The 25575-nt window shown below is 41.5% G+C and overlaps 1 protein-coding gene across 7 annotated transcripts in view; it reads left to right on the top strand.

The window, feature by feature from the left end:
* The window catches only part of SLC23A2 (solute carrier family 23 member 2), a 133812-nt gene that overhangs the window by 1479 nt on the left and 106758 nt on the right, over nt 1-25575 (top strand). For 5 of the 7 annotated variants that reach the window (XM_027069613.2, XM_027069618.2, XM_027069609.2 and 2 more), the window contains exon 2: nt 24751-24874. The exons of 1 other annotated variant lie outside the window; for it this stretch is intronic. The gene's annotated coding sequence lies outside the window, so the exon portion shown is untranslated. The remainder of the gene's footprint in view (nt 1-24750; nt 24875-25575) is intronic. One more of the 7 variants, XM_027069610.2, reaches the window with a different exon arrangement.

Genomic DNA, 25575 nt, shown 5'->3' with positions numbered 1-25575 from the left:
CCTTTTAAATGGTCAGCAGTGGGTGTGCCGTGTAAGTCCTCGTGGCACACCTGTTAGTTAAAGGAGATGAGCAGGTGTGTCCAGCCAGCTACCTGTTTCACCTGACGGCCTGAACATGAGCTATCTGCTTTCTAGACCATTTCCTTTGTCAAAATGGCGACTGGCTCCTTTCTTTGAAATCCAGGGCATTTCTCTTGGTTTCTTTGCTCCGAGTGGGGGGTGATTTTTTTTTTTTTTTTTAAGAAAAGAGGTATTTCAAAAACTTTACATATTGTCTTCCCCCCCCCCCCCCCACACGGTTGCATAGTAGTTGTGTTTTCTGACTGTGGCAAAGTTAATTAAGCTGAGTTTTAATGTTCGGATGTTTCAGAAATGCTTATGAAAGCACCTGGCTAGAATATTGTAGGAGGTTTTGCTACGTTTCATGCCACACTGCCTGTGGCGTTTGTGTGGCAAAGGCTAGAGGTCTTAGCGTTGCAGAAATTAGGTATCTCAGGAGCAGCCTCCCATAGCCTTCCATTAGCGCAGCTGCTAATTTGGTGCCAGGTGCTGTTTGAACAAATCGTTGTTGAATAAAACCCAGTCTTTTGCCCTCAAGGAGCCTAAGGTCTGGGATATTGGAAATCCTGAGTTGGCCATTGCCATCCTATTCAGTGTCTCTAAAGACAAATCTGGGATCCTTTTGGGGACTCCTTTCTGGCACCACTGGTAGCTTGAGGAATTTTCTCATTTTGCTTAAGGGAATTCAAAGTCAGCAGTCATAATTTGCAATTACATAGTGCTTTGTACTTGTAAATGAAAGCTTTTTAAAAACTTATTTTTGTTTAATCCTCTTAGGCTTTTTTAATTTAAACATTTTATAGTCCTTCCCTGACCTGTTTCCAGGTCTTGCCTATAAAATTCCCAACACGCCAGTCGGTTCCCAATACCAGATAACCTCATTAATTCATTTTTACTCCCTGCTGTTCTTGTAGTTACTCTCTTCTCAGAGGGCTGCCTGTCTGGGCTTTTTATTTTGCTGGGGAACATTTCCTGCTCCAGGTTAGGCTGTGTGTTACTGACGCGGGATTTAAATGAGCCTTGTGTGTGCTTTATGGCACTGTCTTCGATTTTCTCCCTGGCTTTTCTATTTCTAGCCTGTTATTTTGTCACAGGCTAGATTGTTGACTCTCGAATGACTGAGGTTTGCTTCCATCTTATACTTTTCATAGGACTTGCACATAATTAATACATTTATTGAGAGCCTGCTGTGTGCCAGGCAATGTTTTTGGTGTTTTGGATGCTTCGTTGGAGATTCTCTGCCCACATGGAGCTCACACACTGGTGAGGAGGCAGACCATGAGATCTGGTGCCCTGAAGAAGAATCTGGCAGGATTGAGGGTATTAAGACTTAGGGTGGGAGCTGAAACTTGGGAAGGATAGACAGGAAAGGCCTGAGTCACCTTTGAGTGAAGACAGGAGGAAGTGAGTCATATGATATCTGGGGGAGGAGCATTCCCAGTGGAGGCAACAGCAGATGCAAAGGCCCTGAGGCAGGAGGAGAGCATTTGGTTTTGAGGTCAAAGAGATCTTGGGAGTTGGATCTTGTAAGGCCATGTGACACATGTGGACTTTACCTTGAGGGGAATGGAAACCTTTGGAGGGTTTTGAGTAGAGGGGACATGGGCTGACATAGCTTTTAACGGGGACATGCTGGTTGTTGCTGTTTGAGAATCAACTAGAAGCAAGGAGGGCAGGGCAGCTGTGTGACCTGCTAGTGCAGGGCTGAGGGTGGTGGTCAGACTAGGGTAGCCGGAGGGTATTCAAAAATGACGGGATTCTGAGGTGGGGCCCAGGAAATTGCCGATAGGCCAGAAAGAAAGTTGGGGGCAATGCCCAGGGTCTGGCCTGAGCACTTAGAATGAAAGGGACCGAGATGTCGGTGATGGCTGAGGAGCTGGTATAGCTCCTCCTCAGGTTAAGTTGTCACACTAAACTGACAAACCCAAATGCAGTCATAAAGGGAGAGGGTGCGTGCTTTGGGGGGGCTCCTCCATGGAAATGTAAATCTTCTTGAGAATTCCTCATTACCTTTCATTTTAATTCTCTCCTGTGACCTCAGCAAGTCTTCAGGTGTAGGTGGCCTCTAAGGCCCTCTGAACGTTTACTTACGAAGGAGAGTTCCATCTTCTTATTTATTCAAGAGTCATTTCTTGAGCTGCTTCAGTGGGGTTACATGTTATGCAGGCCTAGTATCTAAAGATAGCACAAAAAGCAAAGATCTGGATTCATAAAAAATGACCTTTGAAAATTCCTGTATCCCAGGGAGTGTAGCAGGCACGATCTGCACATACGCTCTGTAGGGAAACCTCTGTTTACATGTAGTGAACACAGTCGTGGACAGTGTATAATTTCACAGAGGATCATATTTGTGATTTAAATCAAGTGTTCTCATGGTCACGAACTACTGAGTAGCTTTAGGTTGCAGCCCAAAGCCACTTTCTGTTGGCCATTGTCTGGACTCCCAGTTCTTGTTGATGCATACTTTCTCTGCAGCCTCCGGGAGTCTGTCCCTCTGTAAGGGCATCAGAGTGGCCTTGGGCCTTTGCTTGCCTGGCTGCCCCAAACCATGGTTTTCTCTGGTCAGGAAAGCCTTCTTCATATACAGTTCTTCTCCTAGGTTTTGCCCGAAGTGGCGCCCTGGTGTCAGTTGTCCTGGGGCATCTTAATGAGTTTCTGGTGGAGACTCACCCTTCTGGATGGCCACCTCAGTTCACTCTCAGTGTGAATCTTACACAGCCAAATCCCCCCATCTTCTCAGTCGAGTGTGAGCTCAGTTTAATAAAATGCACTTCCCCTCTAGGAGCCTCTTCAGGTGGTAGAGAAGACCCAACAAAGACTAGACGGTGGGCCCTGTGAGATAGGGCCACTGCAGTAACGACAGCGCCAGTATGCATCGGTTAGGTGCTGAGCACCTGAGGTCATTATCGTTAGTCCCAGCAACTGGCAGGCGGAGTGCTTCTGTCTGGGCTTCGTTTTATTGATGAAGAAACTGGAGTTTGGTTAATTTACCAGAATAAACTCTTGGGTCTCGGTTTCTGCTCTTAAGCTCCAGTTATCCGTGGGGCCCTCTGAGATACTATGCCATTCCCTGGTCTTGTCTGAAGCTCTGGGTTTTCAAGTTCCTGTTGGCCTAGAAGAGGGCAAAGAAGCTGGTGGTGGGTGCCAGGTGCTCCGCCTAGCACCTCCTGTGTTCACTAATGCCCTTTAATCACAGCAGCCCTATGAACTAGGTATTAACTCTTGTGTCTGCTTTACAGCTGAGGATGCCAAGATCTGGATCTTTCTTCCTTTTTCCTGCCTTCTTCTTACCTGGCCTGTTTTTCATTCCTGGCTATGGTATTTTCCTCTGTGTACCCCAGCTTGGGTCCTTCGCTCCTTCTATTCCTTCGTCATTTCCTGTAGGAATTTTCCATAGCCCCTCTCCCCCAACACATGCACCTTTCTTTTACATGGTCTCTCTTTGAGGCAGCAGCCCTTTGCCACCAGCTTCATTTTATTAAACTTGCATTAGCTTTTTCATCCTGGAGCATCACTTCATCAAGGAGGTCTTGGTATTAGGACTCTGGATTGTCTTCTCCACCTACTTTTCTTTAAAAAGTTTTTTTTAATGTTTATTTCTGAGAGAGAGAGAGCACAAATGGGGGAGGGGCAGAGAGAGAGAGAGACACAGAATCCGAAGCAGGCTCCAGGCTCTGAGCTGTCAGTACAGAGCCTGATGTGGGGCTCGAACTCATGAACTGTCAGATCATGACCTGAGCCGAAGTCGGATGCCCAACCCACTGAGACATCCAGGTGCCCCAAGCCCCCCCCCCCACGCCCCCCCCACTTCTGATGAAGAGCACTGCTGGAAATGCTGTTTCTTCTACATTGGTACTGTAGTTGGAATTTCAGCCTCCCGTTGCTTTGGCTTTCTTGTTCCCTATTTGGTGCTGGCTAAATCATTTGTTGTCACCAAAGGCAAATCAACTGGCTGGGGGTGCAGTCTCTTCCCTGTCTAACATGTTGAACTCAAACTGGAGAGTTTCTCATTCAGAAGGTCTGGAGGTGGGGCCCAGTAATTTGCATTTCTAACCAGCTCCCAGTGATGAGGATGCTGCTGATGGGAGAACCACTGGCCCCTGTGCAAATCAAGTTTTATTGAAACACAGCCATGTGCGTTCAAGACCCCATATGACCTGCAGGCCTAAAATAATTGTTGTCTAGCCCTTTATAGAAAAAGTTTGATTACCTCTGCTTCACAGTATGGATGTATGAGATCAGTGCTGGATATTTTCTATTGAATTCATATTTTATCAAGAACTCTTCATATATTAAGACATTGATTCGCAAATTATTCCACAAAAGTATGATATGGGGAATATATGCATATTTTGAAGTGTTAGGGAGTATAACACGCATGACACTTCTTTTAAGTCTTCTGTTTTATCTAAAAATAACGTGAATTTTTTATTCTATTCCAGAAACATCAGTGCTTGGTTTAATATGGAACATTTTTTGTCCTTAATCTTTGAGTAAAGTTGATGCTACTGGATATGTTATTTTAATCCTGCTTCACTCTGTTTGAGGAATAAGCCATTAAGATTTGCATTTTTTTGTCATAAGTTGCAAATATTTGTCTATGCTTTGAATTCAGATCTGTCAGTCTTTTTCTTTCTTGTGCTTTCTCTATTCTGACATTTTAATATTCCTTTATATGTGTCTTCATTCTTTTGAAAAATATGTGGCTATAATTTAATAACTATTGGAGTGTGGCATGGAGTAAGGATTATTTTTTCTCTACATTTTTCCTAGCACCATTTATTCATTAATTCATCCTTACTAAGTTAAAATGACACCTTAATCATATGCTGAATCTGGAGATCTGTTGTGGGACTTATTCTTTTGTTCCATTTATCTGTCTATTCCTTTGCCATGACCTAGCTATTTTCATCGTTATAATTACTTAATAGTAGGCTTTGCTGTCTGATAGTGCCTATGCTCAATTTTTTTTCCTGTATTTTTCAGTTTAGGGTTTCAAAATGATGGGACATTTTATTAAATGTATGTAAATTAATTTGGGGAGACTTGTCATCTTTATAATAGTGAATTGTTCTGACCAACCACCTGTATTAACTCAGGGTGGTTATGCTATGTGTGTTCTATATGTGCTATATGTATTCTAACAAAATAAAGTTATTTCTTGCATTTTTTTGGGTTGTTTTCCTCAAGTGTGGCGAGTTACGGATCTAGGCTCCTTCCATCTTACTGCTGACTTCATAATGTGGCTTCTAAGTTTGCCGTGGAATTCTGTGCGTGGAAGATTGTTTCACAGGCTAGGCTTGGAAGTAGCAGTATTTGCTCCCACAGTCTGTTGGCTTGTCCCAGAGGCATGGGAGACAGACGCATGTCCTTCTGTGTATCTGTGACGAAAATGAAATGGCACTGTGTCTGCTGTTGTACTTAACCAAACTCTGTTGTTCTTATTTTTCAGTTGATTCTTGAGTTTCTTAGGCAATAATATGGTCATTTGGATTTTTTTTTTCTTACACATTTTTCTTAATAAATTGTAGAGTACTTACAGATTTTTAAAAAAATGTTTATTTTTGAGAGAGAGCCAGAGTGTGAGCCGGGGAAGAGGCAGAGAGAGGGAGACACAGAATCTGGAGGTTCCAGGCGCTCAGCACAGAGCCTGATGCCGGGTTCGAACTCGTGAACCGCAAGATCCTGACCTAAGCCGAAGTCGGACTGTTAACCAACTGAGCCACCAAGGCGCACCTAGAACATGTTTTAATGTAACAGTCCTTTTAGTCAATTTTTACTGGAGTGCGTTATTGTATATAGTCTTTAATGATATTAAAGAAGTGTCCTATTTAAAGGTCTTTTTCACTAAATTGCAGTATTTATACATAATGGTTTTGAATGAACAGTTTGTCACCTTGACATTGACCCTGGAATTTTGTACACCACAAAAATCCTCAGCCGTCTCTGTCCCTGTTATTGTGGTAATTCTCCAAAGAAGTTCAGTTTCCCTGCTGATTTGAGGATGACCTCAAATTTCTTGCCAGGAGAAATTATATGAGTTATATCTTTCCTTCAGGTTCATCCCAAGGGCTTCTATTTTCTAACCATGCTGTCGTATTGTGCAGCTGTTGGCATCTTTTGTGTCTGGGATTCTGACCCACAGGCTTTGAAAATGTGCTCTCCCTTCGAGAAGTATTTGTGGGTTCTTGTTTCCCTTCCTTTACTCTTTCATCCTCGTGAAGATACACTGAATACTCTAGCAATGTCGATTTGCCTCTTCTGTTGAAGTTCTGCCTTTTGCACCTGCCTCCTGACACCCACTGTGAGTTCAGGACCATGTCTAGGCTGCCCATCCTGCAGCCTGTGTGTGCCGCGCGCACCCCCCCCCCCCCCCCCCCGCCTTCTTAAATGATGGGTTTGCACCCTCACCCCTTGAGCTCCCTGTGGGTCTGCTGTGGACTCCCCTACCAGTGGCCCCAGATGCTGCTCTGAACCCCTTGAGAGGCCCTGGCAGGTGGGTGGGGTAGGGCGTCTTATTACTTGGGCAGTAAAAGCAGACGGGGTCCAACTCTTTTTCTAGCATTTAGTTCAGTGCCTAGGGTGCTGCTCCAAAATGGCTTCAATTTTTTCTTCACTTTCTGTTTTCAACTCTAAGAGCTCCTATTTTTTTGTTTTTTTGAATTGGTGTCAGGTGTCAGTCAACTCCTGTTTTCCAGACAGCTTTGACTCCTTTTCATTGATAAGTATATATACATCAAGTGTGCTTGTGTGCATCTCAAAGTTTCACAAAAAAACATGCATAACCTTGTATGCTGTGTATTCTGAAATTTTGTATTCCTATTTCATGAAAAAATTCGTTGTGGTGCTCTACATTGATTTTGTGATCTGGTCGTGAAATCTGTACATGGCTCTGCTTGTGAGTTTGAGAGGTTATTTATCCATACTGTGTTATGGTAAGGAGCGAATGAGGGGGAGGAAACTCTTGACACAGAGGAACCTTCAAAAAAAAAAAGTTTTATTGAATTATTATTCCATAAAACCCACCCATTTAAAGGATATGCTTCTGTTGTGTTAATATATTCACTGAGTTGTATGTAACCCACTGCTCTCTCAGAACGTTTTTATCCTCCCATGAAGGAACCGCGTGCCTATTTCAGTGGTGGCTCCCCATGCTTCTCTCCCCTCAGCCTCTGGCAACCACTAACCTACACTATTTCTATGGATTTGCTTTATCTGGATACTTCATATAAATGGAATCCTACCTATGTGTCCTTTTGTGATTGTTTTTTAGCATGTTTTTATGGTTTATCCATGTCGTGGCATGTATCACTGCTGTATTGTTTACTGGTTAGTTGATGAACATCTGGGGTGTTCCTGCATTGTAGCTGTTATGAATAATGCTTCTGTGAATGTTCCTGTACAGGTTTTTGTGTGATCATGTTTCAGTTCTTTTGGATAAATATCAAAGGGTGGAAGTACTGGGTCGTACGGTGATTCTGTGTTCAACATCTTCAGGAACTAACAAACTTTTCCGAAGTAGGTGGGTCGGCAGTCTGACAGTTGTCATTTCTCCACATCCTCACCAACACTTGTCATTGTCTCTTTGATTATACTCATTCTGTTGGGTTTGAAGTGTTACCTCATTGTGGATCTTATTTGCATTTCCCTAATAACTAATGAGGTGGAGCATCTTTTCATGTGCTTATTGGCCATTTATATGTCCTCTGTAGAGAAATGTCTGTCAAATCTTTTGCCCACTTTTTAATTGGGTCATTGTCATTTTATTAATAGGTTTTAGGTACCAGTCTCTTACCTGATATATAATTTGTAAATTTCCCCCATTTTGTGGATTGTCCTTTTACTTTGTGTTTCTGTCCTTTTGAAACACAAAAGTTTTTAATTCTGGTTGGAGTCTCACTTATTTTTTTGTTCTTTTTTTAAATTTTTTTAATATGTCATATCTAAGAAACCATTGCCTAACCCCAAATCACAAAGTCACAAAGATTTACCATTTCTTATGTGTTACCCCTATATATTCTAAGAGTTTTAATTAATTAATTAATTTATTTATTTAAAGTTACCTCTACACCTGATGTGGGTTTTGAACTCGGGAACCTGAAATCAAGAGTCACATGCCCTTCTGACTGACCCAGCCAGGTGCCCCTAAGAGTTTTATCTTTTATTATTATTTTTAATGTTTGTTTATTTTTGAAAGCAAGCAGGGGAGGGGCAAAAAGAGAGGGAGACAGAGGGTATGAAGCGGGCTCTGCATCGACAGCATAGAGCCCGATGCGAGACTCAACTCCTGAACTGTGAAATCATGACCTGAGCTAAAGTTGGATGCTTAACTGACTGAGCCGCCCAGGTGCCCCAAGAGTTTTATCTTCTGGATTTAGATCTTTGATCACTTTTGAGTTAATTTTTGTGTATGGTGTGAGGTAGGGGTCCAACTTCATTCACTTATGGTGATTTCCAGTTCTCTCAGCACCATTTGTTGAAAAGGCCATTCTTTCCTCATTGAATTGTCCTGGCACCGTTGAAAATCACCTGACCATGAATGTTAAGGTTTATTCTGTATTCTCCATTCTGCCCCCATAGATCTGTCTGTCCATCCTTCTACCAGCATGTCTTAATTAGTATAGGTTTGTATTTAGTTTTGAAATTAGAAAACGCTAGTCCTCCAGTTTTGTTCTTTTTCAAGACTGTTTTGGCTATTCTGAGTCGTTTGCATTTTTATTTGAATTTTAGGATTCGTTTGTCAATTTTTGCCAGAAAGGCAGATGGGATTTTGATAAGTGATTGCATTGAATCTGTAGATCAGTCTGGGTAGTATTGCCAAGAACTACATATTTTTAACAGAAAAATTTCATGAGATAATATCTATTTGCACTAGGAGCATGTATCCAGATATTCTAGCCTATCTAGTCCATTCCATTTTTTAATTTTGTTCATGGGTTTATTATCTATTATTTGAAAAACCTGCTTCAAGTCAATGGTTCTCAACCTTGACAGCAAATTGGAATCATCCAGAGTACTTTATATCCACGTGGTCTCATCCCAGAGGCTGAGGTGCCCTTGATTAGGAGTCCAGCCTGAGTGTTGAGATTAAGAGAAAAAATTCTCCCAGGTGATTCCAGTGTGCAGCCAGGGTTGAGAACCATTGCAGTAAGAGAACTGAAGTGCATATAGATACCCCTTTTAAAGCCTGTGCATAGTTAGCTGAACATATTACGGGATGGGAATGTGCATACTATAGCTGCAGAGCCACATGCGTGAAACATTTGGTCACTTAGGTGAGGAATGTGTTAGGTCTGTGTACTTTTTCTTAATCTGCTCACTAACATTGTCCTCTGGAGAAATGAAATCATTTTGCTTTGGACTTCTGGGTGTGGGTAGTTGTCTCTGGTCTGTATAGAGAGCAAGAATAGAGCAGTCCTGGTGAGGGTCATTTCTCAGGAATTTTTGTGTCTTTTGCCTTTGGAAATGGACTGATCTGAGAAGAATATGGAGGAAATGCACAGCTATTTTAGGGATTGTCCCTTAAAGAACACTGAAGCTCTTGGTTAGAATTCTTGGTTGGAAGTGTATAAAGCTATGGTCAGAATTACTGAAAAGCCATCTGAAGTGGAACTGGTGTCCTGTCTTAGAATATTAAGGGAAATTAGGACTGTGGTGAAAACACACAAACTAGCTTATTTTACTCATTTGAATTTTTTTTTCTGGTTTATTTGAAAGTAAAATTTTCTCGTTTGTGTACTTATAAGCGCACATGCATATTTGTATTTTAAAGTAGAGATACGGGGCCTTTTCAAACCAATTTCTTTTTTTATTTAGCAATGTGCTTTAGGCATATGACTAAATCATTAAATAGCCCTTTAAAACATGGCTTTTAACAGCTCATTTGTGCTGAATGCATCATGTTTTATTTGGCAAATCCTTCTATTGTTGGGCATTTAGCTTATGAGCCGTTTTTTGCTGTGGGGAACATAATACAATAGTGAACAGCCTTGTATGGAAATCTGTGTGCATTTTTCAGATTATTTCTTTAGACTACTTTTTGGAAGGGACATCATTTGCATTTTTTAAGGCTTTGTTACATACATAAGATGCATCCAGGTTAACGGACTGGGAATTATTGCCATAGTTGAACATTCCTGTTCTTTCCTTTTCTTTTTTCTTTCTTACCAATTTGGCCAGAGAATAGAATCATTGTTTATTCTGCTTTTCTTTGATAACTTGGAGTTTGAACACTTCTTTGTTAGGTTTTGGGCCATTTGTATTTTGTTTGGCTTATTTATTTCCTTTACTAATTTTTCTAGTTTTGTGTTCATCTTTTTCCTGGTGATTTATAGCAGTTCTTTTTACAACCAGGATATTAACACTTTAATTAGTGTTGCAAATATGTTTCCCATTTTGTCTTGTAATTTTATGATCCGTTCAAGAAGTTTTACTTGTAGATCATTTTGGGGGCTTCCGTTTTCAAAATAAAAATCTCATTTTTCAGACTTGAAAGTTTCAAATGAAATATTTTCTTGAAGATGAATAAAAATCTGTCAGGATGTGATTTTGCCTAAAATAAGTTTTTTAGATTTCACATCTGCCTGTCAAAGTATGAGGAGAATAATCAGCTGAATTTTAAAAAGTTAAAAATGAACTTGGAGATTTTTCAACATCCTGGTCCCAATAAATGAGAACTGTAAGTGGGATCACCTGGCAGTTGGGTGCTGTTATTCTAAACAGCCAGAAAGTGGGGCTAGATGTCACTTAGGAGCTTTCCACTCAAATTAAAAAATATTTCGACACTTGTGGTGGTTAGTGCTTTTTCCCTTTGGGTATGTATGATGTCTGTTTGGGGTTGATGGAGCTCCTGTGCTTTAATTCCTTACTTTTTAAGTCCAGTACTATTAAAAAATTGAGACTTTTGCATCATACTTAAATAATAGCCTCAAGTGACTCTTTCTAATTATATCCTTTAGGCTTTTTCCAAAATACGGACTTCCTTTGTATTCCAGGTCTCTGGAAACACTTGTCCTAACTAGTTTGTAGTATTAGTCTTGTTAACCCGTGGAGTTGTGGGCAGAAAGTTAATAACCTGTGGCAAGGGCTCAGAGCAGGTGCTGGGTGCGTTCTGTGCCTCCCCACAGTTTCTACTGAGAAGTGAGACTGGTTTGGGATCTGTTCTGCTTCTCTCTGGGCCTGTGTCTCTGCTTCCCCTCTCTGCCCCTTACTGCCCTTGGCTGGTGGGTCTGTGGGATTTCTCATTTACCTTTTGTGTTCGTTCTCCCACCCACCTTTATCGAGCACCATCTTGGGCAGGGTACTGAGGCACACCTGGGAAGAAGTAGCCTGGCTGGGACCCTGGCATCACCATCTCCACAGGTCTTCCCTGGTTCTGAGTTCAGGATTCTGACCCTGATTTACTTTAATCTGATTACAGGCATTATCTGTTATCATTCTTAGACACTTTGGAGAAGTTTTAGGGAGTTTTGGAATTAGCTTTGGGGTTAGCAAGGTTCCTGGAGAACCTTGTCATCCCTCTTCAGGCACACTCCTGGTTCTGTCCCCAAATTATTCCTGTCTTCCACAGTGATGTGGCCCCAGAAATGGGTACAGGATAGGAGGAGCGATAGCAGGGGAGTCCCTTTGAGTGGTCAAGTCTGGGTGGCTTAAGGAACACCCGGCACCAACAGGCAGAGAATAGGGGGTTTCAGAGAGAGGTTGGGTCATTAGAAGATACAGGCACATCCAGTCTGAAGGGAAGCTTTGGGGTAAGCTTTTCAGTGTAACTCCACTGTACTTGTTCACGCACTAAGGCACAGTTTATTAGGGGAAAATGGAACCGTTTGTGTTAGCTGAGCTTGACTTATTACCACTGATAATTGTCATTGGGCCGTGTTTTTAATTTGGTCATTTTGCCAGGAACATAGATCAGACATTGCTCCTTAGATCTTTGGGTAATTAGGAAGATTGGCAAGCCTCCATTCTTCTTGAATGAAGTCATTATTATCCTATTTGTAATATGGGATTAAATATGTTAAGTGAAAGGCATTTTTAATTTTTTTTAAAGACAGTTGCAACTGAAGCATGTGGGCAAAATTATCTTGTTTTGTATGTGTATTCTTGAATTTCAAGCTTTTTTTTTTTTTTTTTTCCTAATCACAAATACATGTTCATTAGTAATGTAAAACAGAAAAGCATAAAGAAATAAGACCTCGAGGCGCCTGGGTGGCTCAGTCGGTTGAGCGTCCGACTTCGGCTCAGGTCATGATCTCACGGTCCGTGAGTTCGAGCCCCGCTTCGGGCTCTGTGCTGATGGCTCAGAGCCTGGAGCCTGTTTCAGATTCTGTGTCTCACTCTCTCTCTCTGCCCCTCCCCTGTTCATGCTCTGTCTCTCTCTGTCTCAAAAATAACTAAACGTTAAAGAAAAAAAGAAAGAAGACCTCACATGCAATCTGACACCCAGGGAGGATCACCGTTAATATTTAGGGAGAGTATTTAGACTGCCTGGTTTACCACATAAGTGTAGTTTTTATATAAAAATGGGGTATGTTCTGACCTCCCCCCCTCCCCCCCCCACCTTAGTAATAGAGCATGGCTGTTTTCCTGAATGGCTGTGTAGTGTTTTATTATAAAGCATTTTCTTGTCATCATTTAGTTAGCCAGCCCTTAGATATTGGGCATTTACTTGTTCTACAACTAAAGTGACTATAATTGTACTCACTAGGTATTTTCTTAGAACAGTGATTTTATTGGATATACATTTTTAAAGGGGTGGATGTCAAACATTAAAAAATTTTTTTTTCAACGTTTTTTATTTATTTTTGGGACAGAGAGAGACAGAGCATGAACGGGGGAGGGGCAGAGAGAGAGGGAGACACAGAATCGGAAACAGGCTCCAGGCTCCGAGCCATCAGCCCAGAGCCCGACGCAGGGCTCAACTCATGGACCGTGAGATCGTGACCTGGCTGAAGTCGGATGCTTAACCGACTGCGCCACCCAGGCGCCCCTATTTTAAAATGATTTTGACCAAAAACATCTAGCTGAAAATGAAGGCGAATATTTCTCTGATCTTGGAATGACGAGGGACTTCCTAAGCCTGAAAGTATTAGAAGCAATTGCAAAAAGATGTTAGATTTGACTTTAGAGAGATTAAAAAAATAATAATAAATCCTTTATTTCAAGTGACAGAGAGGAAAAAGCAGTCATTTATTTTTTTCTGGGGAAAATGTTTGCAACATGGCAAAGGGTTAATTAATGTCCTTAATTTGTTAAGGAGCTCTTACAAATGAATAAGAAAAAAAAGGAAGCCTACTGAAAAAGTAGACAAAAGGCACTTTACAGTTCATAAGAGAACTATAGATACATGGATCAAAGAAATCAAGATTGAAACCAGATGTCATTCTTTGCATGTCAAATTTGCAAACGTTAAAAAAAAAATCTAGGACTGGCAAATGAAGTTAACATACAGTTTTCTTCTCTTGTGCTTTCTTTGTTAGCTTGTCAGTTTTCCCAGAAGGAGTTGGGAAGGTTTCCCATTTCCTATTTCTTTACCAGGAAGGATAGGATATAACTGGCCTGTGAATTTTGTATGAGCCTGGCACCTTTTTCAAGCCTAGGTCTTTGCTTTTTTAATTTTGTCTATTCGTTTACTGTTATTCAGGCTTAAATTTTTTTTTTTCCTAAAAAAATTGTCCATTTCATTTAGATTTTGGGGTACATACATGTGCTTCCTTTGTTAAGTCCTTTAAAAAATACAAATTCCATGTAGAAGCATGAAGGGTATGTAGTGTCTTGTGTTGGCTCTTGCTTTCAGAAGATACTCGCTGTCCTGTTCCACAGGTATTTTAATTTTCATTGAAGAGGTTTTTTTCTTTTTTGAATTAGGTAGGTAGGTATTTTATCAGCTTTTTTGGCGTTTACTAAATTGACAAAATGATTTGGTTGCTTAGTTTCTGGCCTGTGAATGGTACTGGCCCCCAGGGCTATATCCTTCCTGCTTCTAAAGTATTAACATCCTTTTCTAAGGAAATGCTAAAATATAGAGATGACAGTTATACGAATATGGATGTTATTCCCCCTCCCCCAATTTTTTGGATTTTTTTTTTCTCTGTGAAATCAAAGCCTGAAAATCATAGCTTTTAGTACCTTTGCATGCCCCAATTAAGAGTGTAGAGAAGCCCTGTGAATGTTTTCTTGTGCGTTCACAGTGGCCTTTGTGGGGGACAGTCAGGTGGTGCGTCATTGAGCTCCCAAGTGACGTTTCCTCTGAGCTGCTCACAGGGCCCCGGGCTTTGATCTCAGCCTTGTAACCTTGTGTACAAAGGGCAGGTCTTCATGTCGAGTGTGGTGGCACACGAAGGGGAGGGGTGCTGGCTGGCACCAGGACAGAAGTTCAAGGATGCGCCCTGATAACTCAGTCTTGTTTCTGTTCGGCTCCTCCTGCTTAATTCCCCTTTCAAAAATATATTTGTATTTTTCCAATATTAAAACTTATGACCCAATTCTGTGTTTTGGTCTCTGATAGTCGTCCAGTGAAGTAGAAAGCCAGTCCTTCCAGACACTGGTTGTACTAATCAGCTTAAAAAATACTTTCCAAAAACAAATCTTCATGGGGTCATAGTACTTGCACTCGTCCTTCTATAATTTTTCTCTTGATTTCCAGCTAAAGTGATTTTGTTAATTGCAGCTTTGCCCTCATGGAAACTTTTTTTCTTACTTTTTTTTCTTTTATTTTTAGCGTTTTAAAGGATTTACAAAAGAAGCATACACGTGTTGGAAAATAATTATAACTTGTCAGAATTGGATAAAGCAAATTTTGAAAGTCACACAGCCTCTTTTACCCCCTATACTTCAAGGCAGTTTGATCTTTATTCTTTCCAGCCCTTTCTTATGTCCACAAATATGTTCTGTATAATTACACTTTTAATAAAAATGGGATTATACTATACATATTGTGCAACTTGCATTTCTCAAAGGACAAAATATATAATTTCAGTTTAACCGAAAATAAGCTGTTCTTTTAAAGCTTTTCTTTTGTTATTTTCTGTTATTTCCATTCTTTCTCTTCTTGACTAATCTTCATTGATGGAAGTTGCCTTTGTGCTTCCCTTCTGACTCTAAATTTTTAATAAACATAGCTTAAAATAGATTTGTGGTTATGAAGATTTTATTTTGGGCAATAAATTACCTTGTTTTTCCTCTTTGAATGCAAAATGTTTTAGCAAGAGAAAAATAACTTCTCCATTCATATTCTAATCCATTAAAATAAGTAGTAATTTTTTTGTTCCAAACAGCAAAAGACCAATGTTTAGTTTCTGAAATTAAAAAAATAGGATCACTGGAGGCTTATTGAAGGCTGGATGGTACAAGTCTGATGGCATTTGTGTTGCTTATCTACCTCTAGTAGATCAGTGATTGTGATGCTAACTTGCTCCAAAACAAACTGTGGAGTTGGAAGATTCACAACATTAAAAAAAAAAAAAAAAAAAATTGACTCACAGCTAATTTTTTCTCCCATCCAAGTACTAACCAGGCCCGACCCTGCTTAGCTTCTGAGATAAGATGAGATCGGGCGCGTTCAGGGTGGTATGTCCGTAGACACAGCTAACTTTTTCTAACAAAAAGAACTTGTTGGTATCTGACTAAACTGTCATCACCTGTGTGATTTTACTTAATTTAAGTTTGTTTATTTTGAGAGAGGGAGTGGGGGGAGGCAGAGAGAGGAAGCGGGAGAGAATCCCAAGCAAGCTCCACATTGTCAGCACAGAGCCTGGTGTCAGGGCTCGACATCATGAACCGCGAGATCATGAGCTGAAATCAAGAGTCGGACGCTCAACCAACTGAGCCACCCAGGCACCCTTGTATTTTTCTTTATAATGGAGGGCCAGGCTGGTGACTGGTGCCTTGCCAGCTGTTTCAGAGATAGCTCCCCAGGTCAGGTTCTGGGTTCTTTTTTATTGTGATGCCTCTGCATAGGTACAAGAGTATAAAAAACACATTCATTTAATAAACAAGAAAATGAATTATCTGTGTACCTATTGATAACCCAGCCTAAAAAGTGGAATGTGATCCAGCTTTTTTATAAGCATCCTTCCGATGTATATTAATAGGTTTGTAAGACGCTTTAAAAGAAGGTGATTTTTAAGAAATCAAATTGTCTCTTCTGTTTTCCCTATTAAAGACAGCATCAGCAGTTTATTCTAGTGGCGGCACTGAAAGCAATGTAGAGTTATAAAGGTGAGGGCTCCGTTGTCATGGGTGTAATGGGCTCTGACCCCTACTGTCATCTATCTTAGAAGCTCCAGGACCCAGACCAGGCCTTTCCCTTCTTGGGTTCTTACTTGTAAAGTGTGGACCCAGTAGTTCGGAGGGTGGTTATGAAGATAATCGCACAGGTATGATGTGTTAATCTTAAAAATAAAAGTTACTTTACCGGCAAAAATGGATATATTCTGGAATAGCCAAGACTTGCAACCTTGGACATGCAAGCTATGCCCAGCAGATAAAGGAGGAACAGGTTATTTTACAGAGAAACAAGAGGAAGGTGGGAGTTGTTTTGAAAAGTCCATTGGAGAAAAGTGGGAATCCAGGGTCATAAGGGTTTGTCATTGTCTGAGTCCCAGGGGGGTGGTTAGTTTTGTTTTTTTTTTTTTTATGGGAGATGCAGTGTACATCTTTCCCTGTTGGGGTCTGTTATTGATGATTCTTTCCTGTTGAGATTCTTCTGTTGGGGGCTGTAATTGACAGTTCTTCCTGCAATTGACATTCAGTGGTACTGGCTCCCTTTCTAGCCTCCTGACTCCACTTTATTGAGTTTCTCTTTATAAATTTTCACATTTTCCCCCTTTTGATCATGATCTTTCTTCAGAGGCATTGCTGATCAAGAGTCTTTTGTCCCTCAGTTCTAGGAAAGACCTTTCCTGGGTATAATGTCCCACACTGGGGGGAAATTATTTGGATTGGAAATCTGAGGTCACATTTGAGTAACAAGGAGGAGGAGCAGGGAGAACAATCAGGTACCTCCTACTTCTAGTCCATATTTAGCACGATTGTAAGTGTTGGAGATCATCTCTTCTTGGGTACGTTGTTAGAAAAGTTTGACAGGCAGCAAGTATGGAATCAAAAGTAACGTGACAATTCCAAATTGTGTGGTGGTTCTAAAACAGGATCCTAGATCTGAAAGTAGCCAACTAAAAATATTCATTGGCACTCATTCCAGTTTAGGGGAGAAAAGATCCCCCTCCAGAGGCAAACCCAGAGTCCTGTATGCAGATGAGGAGTCACCCGTTGAGCAGTCATGAAAGCAGAATAGTGAGAATCTGAGAATTAACCGAGTACATTTGGGAAGATACAGTGCAGGTATAAGCATGAAGCAGCAGTTGGTGGGCTTTTTGCAAAACAACAAAACTTCAAAGACATTTTAAAACAGTATTGTTATCTCAAGAAAACTGTTCTAACCAAATGTGTCAATAGTACAGTAAAACTGAAATTCAGAAACCACGAGTTTTGGAAAAGAATCCAGAGTCGGTTAACAATAGTCCAAATGAAAAAGAGAGACTTTGTATCCTGAGCCTTCTACCAGACCTGGCTTCTTGAGGAAGCTGTCTCCTCAGATGTTGTCTGCTTCAATACAGGGAAATCTTTACTTTCAGGTCATCAGATGGTGTGTAGGTCCACTCAGAGTTTGCTTTCTTTAGACATGTCCATGAATCTAAGAGTCTATTCCCTGGAGTTTGGCAGCACAAGGGTTGGTTAGCAGTACGTAAGAGGGGCCTTTCCAGTGAAGTTGAAGAGACTCTTTCTGGAGGTGTCTTTTCTAATAGATAAAATCTCCAGTTGCAAGGTGTGATGCTTTTCTTTTTTTAATTTTGATTATAAAAATTATAATTTTTTTAGATTATAAAAAATTTATATTATAAAAATTATAAATAATTATTTATTTATTTATTTTGAGAGAGAATGTGAGCAAGGGAGGGGCAGAGAGGGAGGAAGAGAGGGAGAATCCCAAGCAGGCTCCCCACTGGCAGCACAGAGCCTGATGTGGGGATCTAACTCACAAACTGTGAGATCATCACCTGAGCTGAGACCAAGATTCGAATGCCTAACTGAGCCACCCAGGCATTAAGGTGTGATACTTGTCTTCATCTCTCAAGAGTGCATGGTGAAATTGCTCTGTCAATCTTCTGGTTATTTTTAGTAGGAGCAGTTAGGCCTTTACAATATTGAAGTATATCTTTTTTTTGTGTGTGTTTATTTTTGAGAGAGAGAGAAAGAGAGAGAGAGAGAGAGAGAGAGAGAGAGAGAGTGCAAGGGAGGGAAGGAGGGAGGGAGACACAGAATCCGAAGCAGGATCCAGGCTCTGAGCTGACAGGCTCTGAGCTGTCAGCTCAGAGCCAGACACAGGGCTTGAACTCACAAACTGTAAGATCATGACTTGAGCCAAAGTCGGACACTAAACTGACTGAGCCACCCAGGCGTCCCCGAAGTGTATCTTTATTAATTGTGGGTCAAAGGAGTCAGGGGCCAAGTGCATTGGACCTTCTCTGACTATCTCAAAGGGTAAAAGTCTGTGAGTTCCAAAGGGGTGAATCTGAGTTAAGAACGGCCAGTGGGAATGCTTTAGGCCAGATGATATGGGAGGTCTCTATAAATTTTGCGGATTGAGTCTTAATAGTGTCCTTAGTGCATTTGACCAACCTGAGGATTGAGAATGGTATCACCCAGTGAGTATTGTAAAACTGGTGAAACAGTACGGACTTATTCAAGCACCTGGTGAAATGGGTTCCTTGAGGACTATGAAGTTAAAGAGGGCTTCTCCACATTGGTATAATTTTTTCTTTAATTTTTTTTTTTTTACATTTATTTATTTTTGAGAGACAGAGCGCGAGTGGGGGAGGGGCAGAGAGAGAAGACACAGAATCCGAAGCAGGCTCCAGGCGCTGAGCAAGCTGTCAGCATAGAGCCTGATGGAGAGCTTGAACCCATGGAACATGAGATCATGACCTGAGCCGAAGTCGGACACTCAACCGACTGAGCTACCTAGGTGTCCCGTTGTAATTTTTTTCTAGCAAAATTTTATCTACACAAGTAGCAGTGGTCTGTCTACAAGAGAGCTTTGGTCCAGTGAGAAGACCTACAAACCATTACTAAAACGTACTTAAATCTATGAGATGGGGGTAGCCGTATGCAATACATTTACCAAAACTTGAATGGCCCCTTAGGTAATTTAAAATGAGCAGTGTGAGCACTTTTTTCTGCGTTGTGTTTTGGATGCATGGGACAAGTGGGGTAGACACTTTTTGTAGCTTTATTTCCCCACCAGTATTGGTCCATGAATTCGGCCAGATTATTTGGTCTAACCCACAGTTCTTTTTATCAAACCAACAGTGATTAGGTTCCCAGTATTTTTCCTTTTCTGGAGCCAGTTACTGGGCGTTTCTGGTCAGTTTTTCAAAATCTTCATTTGGGAGAATATCCCTTTGGACTGTGACAGAGGTTTGGCTCTTGATTGCTTTGAGAGCAGTGCTTTGGTGGAAATATCAGCGAGGTGTTTTCCTTTGGCCTCCAGAGAGTGGAGTCTAGAATGCTGAGGAACTTTAATAAAAGAGTATCTGGCCAAAGTGTGGCATTTGATAAAATTTGGACATAGGAACCATTTAAAATTTTATCCCCATTGGAGGTGAGAGCACCTCATTGTTGGGTACCATTCCAGAGTCCTGAGCTACCTCAAAGGTATATCAGCTATGGGTATAAATGTTTGTGGTTTTACCTTTGGCCAAGGTACAAGTATAGAACTTGGCCTGTTGGGCTGAGATAGAGAAAGGTAAAAGTGCTGCCTCGGTGGCTTCAAAAGGAGTCATTCCCAGCACAGGATTTGCCATTTTCATCCTTTAAGAACCATCGGGACACCATGAAAAATCTGCATCGGTTAGAGGAGGTTCCTATAAACAGTCACAGGGAGTCAAGAGGTGATCTGTCCGTCTGAAGCAGTTGTGAGTGGTCTCTGCCAGGGAGGAGGGAGAATAGCAGGGTTAAGGTTCTTGCAGTGAGGAGGAGTTATATGAGGAACAGTTAGGGGGATCTCCTGGGTGAGTGCAGTGGTGAGGATTTAGGGGGGCTTCTCTGTACGCGGCACAAGTGTGCTTAGAGGGAGGCCTGTGACCCTTCACAGGCCTTAACTAGAAGGGCAGTGGCAGGAATGGCCCTGAGGCAAGGAGGGAGATCCCTGGCCATGGGCTGCTCCAGTGCTTGGTTCTAAGACCCCAAGGGTCAGTGATGGTCCCCCATGTTTTTGGGCAAGTACTCCAAGGGCATTTTCTTCCCTCTCACAAACAATGAGAAAAGGGGAGTTGATAATTAGGATCTCTGAGGGCAAGAGGCTTTATTAGACTTTCCTTTATGAAGTCTCCGAAGCTAGGTCTTCTCATTCTTTCCAAATGACGCAGTCAGGTTTGTCAGTTTTTAGTAAAGCCTATAGAGCTTGAGCTGTAAGAGAGAAGTTTGGAATCCCAATTTCGACAGTAGACAGCCAGTCCAAGAAAACTTTGTAATTGGCATTTAGTTGTAGGTTTTGGGAAGTTCAGGATGCCACGAAAGCTACCTGGATCTAAGTGTAGGCCTTGTTCTGAAATCAGGTGCCCTCAGATGAACTTTAGCTTGAGCAAACTGCACTTTTTCTTTAAAGACTTTGTCCTTTTAAGGCCAAAAGTTTTAACAGGTGAATGCTGTCTCCTGTGAAGAGGTTTGAGAAAGGGAGCAGAGAAGCAAATCATCTACATGTTGTAACCAACCAGAGCCTGCAGAAGATTTTATATCTTCCAAATCAGCTTTTAAGGTTTGTAAAAAGTTAAGAAGGACTCTCTCTGTAACTCTGGAGCATTACTGTCCAGGTATAGTACTGTTCTTCCCAAATGAAAGCAAAAAGATAATGGTTATCCCTGTCAACTGGATAGTAAAAGTGCACTGTATAGAACAATTATAGTGAAAACTTTGCTTTCAGTGGGGATGGATGTCAGTGTGTGGGGGTTAGGAACAATGGGGTGCCAAGGGAGAGTGTTATTTATTGCTCTGAGGTCCTGGACTAACCTCCATCCTTAGCCACTGGGTCTTCTGACAGATAAAATGGGGGTATCACAGGGACTAGTGCAGGGGATAAAAAGGCCCTGAGTCTCTGGTCTCCTATTATGGGCTTGATGTCTTAAAGGGCTTTTTTACTTATAGGGTATTAGCTCTGGGGAGAGGTGTTGAAGGATCTGTTTGAATCTTGATGGGAGGTGCACTGTGAATTCTGCCAGTATCAGTTGGGGAATCTGCCCATAAAGAGGATGGTAGCTGATCTAATAGGGATAAATGATCAGTGTCCCCAGACTCTATTATAGTGCCATCAGGGATGTTGAAGGGTCAATTAATTCATGTGGTTGGTGGTTTTGATTCTATAATTATTTCTTTTTTCTGGGAGAAATTCTGGCATGATACTTTCCTAAGAAATCTTGGCCCAGTAAATGAATGGGGTAGAGAAACTTGAGGTGAAGATGGGAATCTCAACAGGCCTAAACAAATGGGAGCAGGTGCAGAGACAGGAACCTGTTGAGGTTTATGAGAGACCCCCTCTATTTGAATTGTTTTCATGCTCTGAGACAGGACCTGCTTTATAGGAGTGGTGTTGAGCCCCGAGAATGCAGCTCTGGGGTCACCAAGACAAAGAGATTCATTCTCAGTCGGGAGAGTATTTTTTCCAAGCCAGTTAATGGGGAGAAGTGGGAAGAGCCCTTGTAGGTCCTCAGAGTCCCATCACTGGGAATTAGGAGGACAGTGGAAAGGCTGGCTAGAGGGCTGAAGGCTTCTGGAATGCTTATGTTTGTAACAGTCTTTTTTTTTTTTTTCTAGTGCCCTGGCCCTTTGCAGTGATAGCAGAAAGCCAGGGGGTTTTGTTCTGTTTAGGGACCTTCATTTGCCAGAGTCGAAAACTGAGAATATTAGTGGTCTTTCTTTGAGGTGACTCCTCTAGCATGTGGGTGAGCTGGTTTGCCGAGCTAGCTAATTCTGGAGTGGGCACAGTTTCCCATTCCATGCTGGTCCTTTAACCAGAAGATCCTGGTTCAGCCTGTTAGTAAATGCAGTTAATGCTACCCATTTGGATTCAGCCTCTAAAGGAAGACCAGAATCTTTTTGAAAGATCATTTGGAGTTGATTATAATGGTCGTGAACAGGTTGATCGGGCTTTTTTGTGAAGCCTGAATTTTGTTCCAGTCAACAGTCTTAGGAAATCTACTGTAATTGCTCAATGGAGATTTCCAGCGAGTGTTCTAGCATCTTGCCAAAAGTTAGGGTTAATTCTCTGAATCCTTTAGGCTGTTCTTATGGGATTAGTTTCATCCCGTGTTAGGCCTGGTCCTCACCAACAAGCACATGGGCTGACTGATACAGATCTGAGAAGGCAGGGTGGTAAGTTGGAGTAACTATGTTAAATTCTCCAGCAAACGTGGGTCCTGAGTCACTTTCGGAAACTCTTCAACTCTGGCTCGCAGTTTGGCCTTGGTCCAGGGAACATAAGAAGTTTGGGGTTTTTTCAGATCCAGAAGACTTAATTTTAAAGGAGCAGTTTTCTTAGATTCAGGAAAGAAGGGAGTGGGGAGAGGTTCAGAGAAAAAAGTTAAGTGAAGGTGGGGACTGAACACAAGACAGCTGCTGTACATCCTGAGACCTAGAAGACAGGAAGGGAAGAGGCCTCAGGAGCCCTTTCTTTTGTTTGTCTCTATTAATCTAGAAATTGTATTTTGCAGAGAGGCAATTTTAGATTCCTTATAGCTTCAGAATTCCGAAGCTTCACAATCCCAAAGTAGGCATCCCATTCAGTTTTGACAATTTTAGAGCCATGGCTATCCAATTTACTTTTTTTTTTTTTTAATGTTTGTTTATTTTTGAGAAAGAGACACACACAGTGTGTGAGCAGGGGAGGGTCAGAGAGAGAGGGAGACACAATTAGAAGTAGGCTCCAGGCTCCGGGCTATCAGCACAGAGCCCGACGCGGTGCTCAAACTCACAAACTGTGAGATCATGACCTGAGCCGAAGTCAGTCACTTAACTGACTGACTGAGCCACTCAGGCGGCGCTGTCCAATTTACTTTCGATGAAGTGTAAGTTGGGAGAGATGGCGAGTTCCCTGCAATGGTCATTGGAGTTTTAAACTACTGTGTGCGTGAAGAGGAACTGACCAGGGTGCCGGAAGAGGGGTCACCCTCAAAACATCTTGATAACTGGGATCCCACTTCTTAGCAGTTTATTTTGGTTTGTCTGTCTTTTCTAGAGCAGGAAAGAAAGATTCCTAAACGGTATGATCAATCTGGTTCTAAAAGGAATCCGAGCAAAGGCCAGCTCTGTTCCGGTAGGCACAGCCCTGTTCGTGAGAAGTTGGGCCAAGGACTAGCAGTTTTATTAGGAATGACCTAGTTCTTAAGAGGAGTCGGACCAAAGGCCAAACGAGTGTTCTTATAAAGGACCAAGCCTTAAAACAGATTCTGAATAATTCCTGGAGAGCTTAAAACACAAGAGTGGAGCTCAAAATCCAGAAGAAGAATTTTAGAGTGGGCAAGAAAGCAGTGAGCTCTGTGGGTATGGGTGCATATTTGCTCACTAGCCTTGGATTTGTTGGTGGTCTTCTGGATCCCACCAAATAATGTTAACCTTAAAAACAAGTTATTTTAGGGGCACCTGTGTGGCTCGGTCGGTTAAGCATCCGACTGTTGATCTCAGTTCAGGTCATTATCTCACGGTTCGTGGGTTCAAGCCCTGTGTTGGGCTCTGCGCTGACAGCCTTGGGATTCTTTCCTTCTCTGTCTTCCCCTCCCCTGCTTTCTCTCTCTCTAAATATAAATAAATTTAAAAATAAATCTTAAAAAAAAAGTTATTTTACCAACAAAAATGGGTTTATTTGGGAGTAACCAAGAATTACAACTCCTGGGCATTAAGCTATAACAAAGCCATAGGCAAGTCCAACAAAGAAGGTTATCTTACGGAGAAGGAGAAAATTGGGAGGGGTTGTTTTGAACAAAGCCCATTGGAGGAGAATACTAATTCAGGCTAATGGTTTGCCATTGGCTGAGTTGCAAGGGTAGCCAGTTTCTTGTAGAGCTGCAGTCTATATCTTTCTCTGTCGAGGCCTGTCATTGATGATTCTTTCCTGTAGAGATTGTTCTGTTGGGGTCTGTGATGACAATTTCCTGTAATTGACCGATTGGTAGTGGCTTCCCTCTTCTAGCTTCCCTTAGTCTCTTCCCCACTCCACTTTAGTGAGGCTTCCCTTTATTAATTTTAAGAAGTGTGTAGTACAGTGCTTGGCACATATTGAATACTAGAGAAGTTTTTTTGTCTTTTTTTTGGAAATTGAGATCTTATTCTAGGGAATATGGAGTTTAAAAGGAAAAAACCCCCAACTAAGTACAAAATTGCTTTTTCCAGATACTCTAAAATACCATCTCCCAACACATTTTGTGCAAATGGAGAGCCAATTTTGAAGGGATTGAAGGTGCAGCTTGTGCTTCTGCCTGGGGATGGGCTGGGGACTCCTAGATGCTCCTTAAGAATGAGGGAGCAACAGAGCAAGTTCTAGGATTGGGCAGAGCTGAGTGAGAAGTAGATTCCATTCATGCAGAGTGCCTCCTGCTAGGTTTATTATTACTCTGTTTTTATTGATCATCTGTTTTTCTCTAGCTAGGTCTTGACTCTGACAACCGGGATCCTCCTGTGGTTTCGAGCTTGGACTTCAGCACCGGGAAATGTAGCTCAGCGGCTTGTAACGGAAAGCATATGGACAGGTTCACGTCACGGCATTTAGGTGCGTCTGAAACCTAATCTTTCTCGTTCTGCATTTCATGATGCAGTTGTGCTGACAGCCCTTTAGTGTTAGAATTCATTTGTGCTTGACCTCGCCCTTTGTACATGTCACCAAAGGTCTAAATGCAATCCTGGGAATAATTAATTGTTTGGTTAATGCTAATGATAAGGTAATGGGCTGTTGTAGGCCAAATTCCTTGTTAAGTAGATTAAAGTAGAAAATAGGCAAAGTCTTGCCATGTACAGGTAATGAAGTAAGTATTTTCTTTTTCCTTTACATGCTTTTGGCTTTTTTAAATCAGCAAACTTTTGAATACCTATTGTCTTTGAGGCTCCATGTCTGGGTCACAGGTCTGAACCCCGGGGGTAAAGAGACTGAAGACCTGTTCCTTCTTTTTCAAGCATTCTTCAATTTAAGTAGTGAGACTAAATAAGCACATTTACACTGCATTTCCTCCCATGCTCTCCTGCCCCAAGGCTTGATGGGTATTTTGGTTATTTAAAATTTTTTGCTATTGCAAACAATATTGCAGTGAAATTTCTTGCACCTATTTCAGGGACAATACCCATAAGTAAATTTTTAACAGTAAAATTGTTGAGTACAGTGCTTATGAATTTTACTTTTTTAATTTTGACAAATTGTCCCGTAGGGAAGCTACAAGAATTTATACGCCTAATAAACATTCTTGCAAACAGGTTGTC

The sequence above is a fragment of the Acinonyx jubatus genome, chromosome A3 (assembly GCF_027475565.1).
Source record: "Acinonyx jubatus isolate Ajub_Pintada_27869175 chromosome A3, VMU_Ajub_asm_v1.0, whole genome shotgun sequence".
Lineage (NCBI taxonomy): Eukaryota > Metazoa > Chordata > Mammalia > Carnivora > Felidae > Acinonyx > Acinonyx jubatus.
The sequence above is the reverse complement of the archived record's forward strand: the minus strand, read 5'-3'. Positions and strand labels throughout refer to the sequence as shown.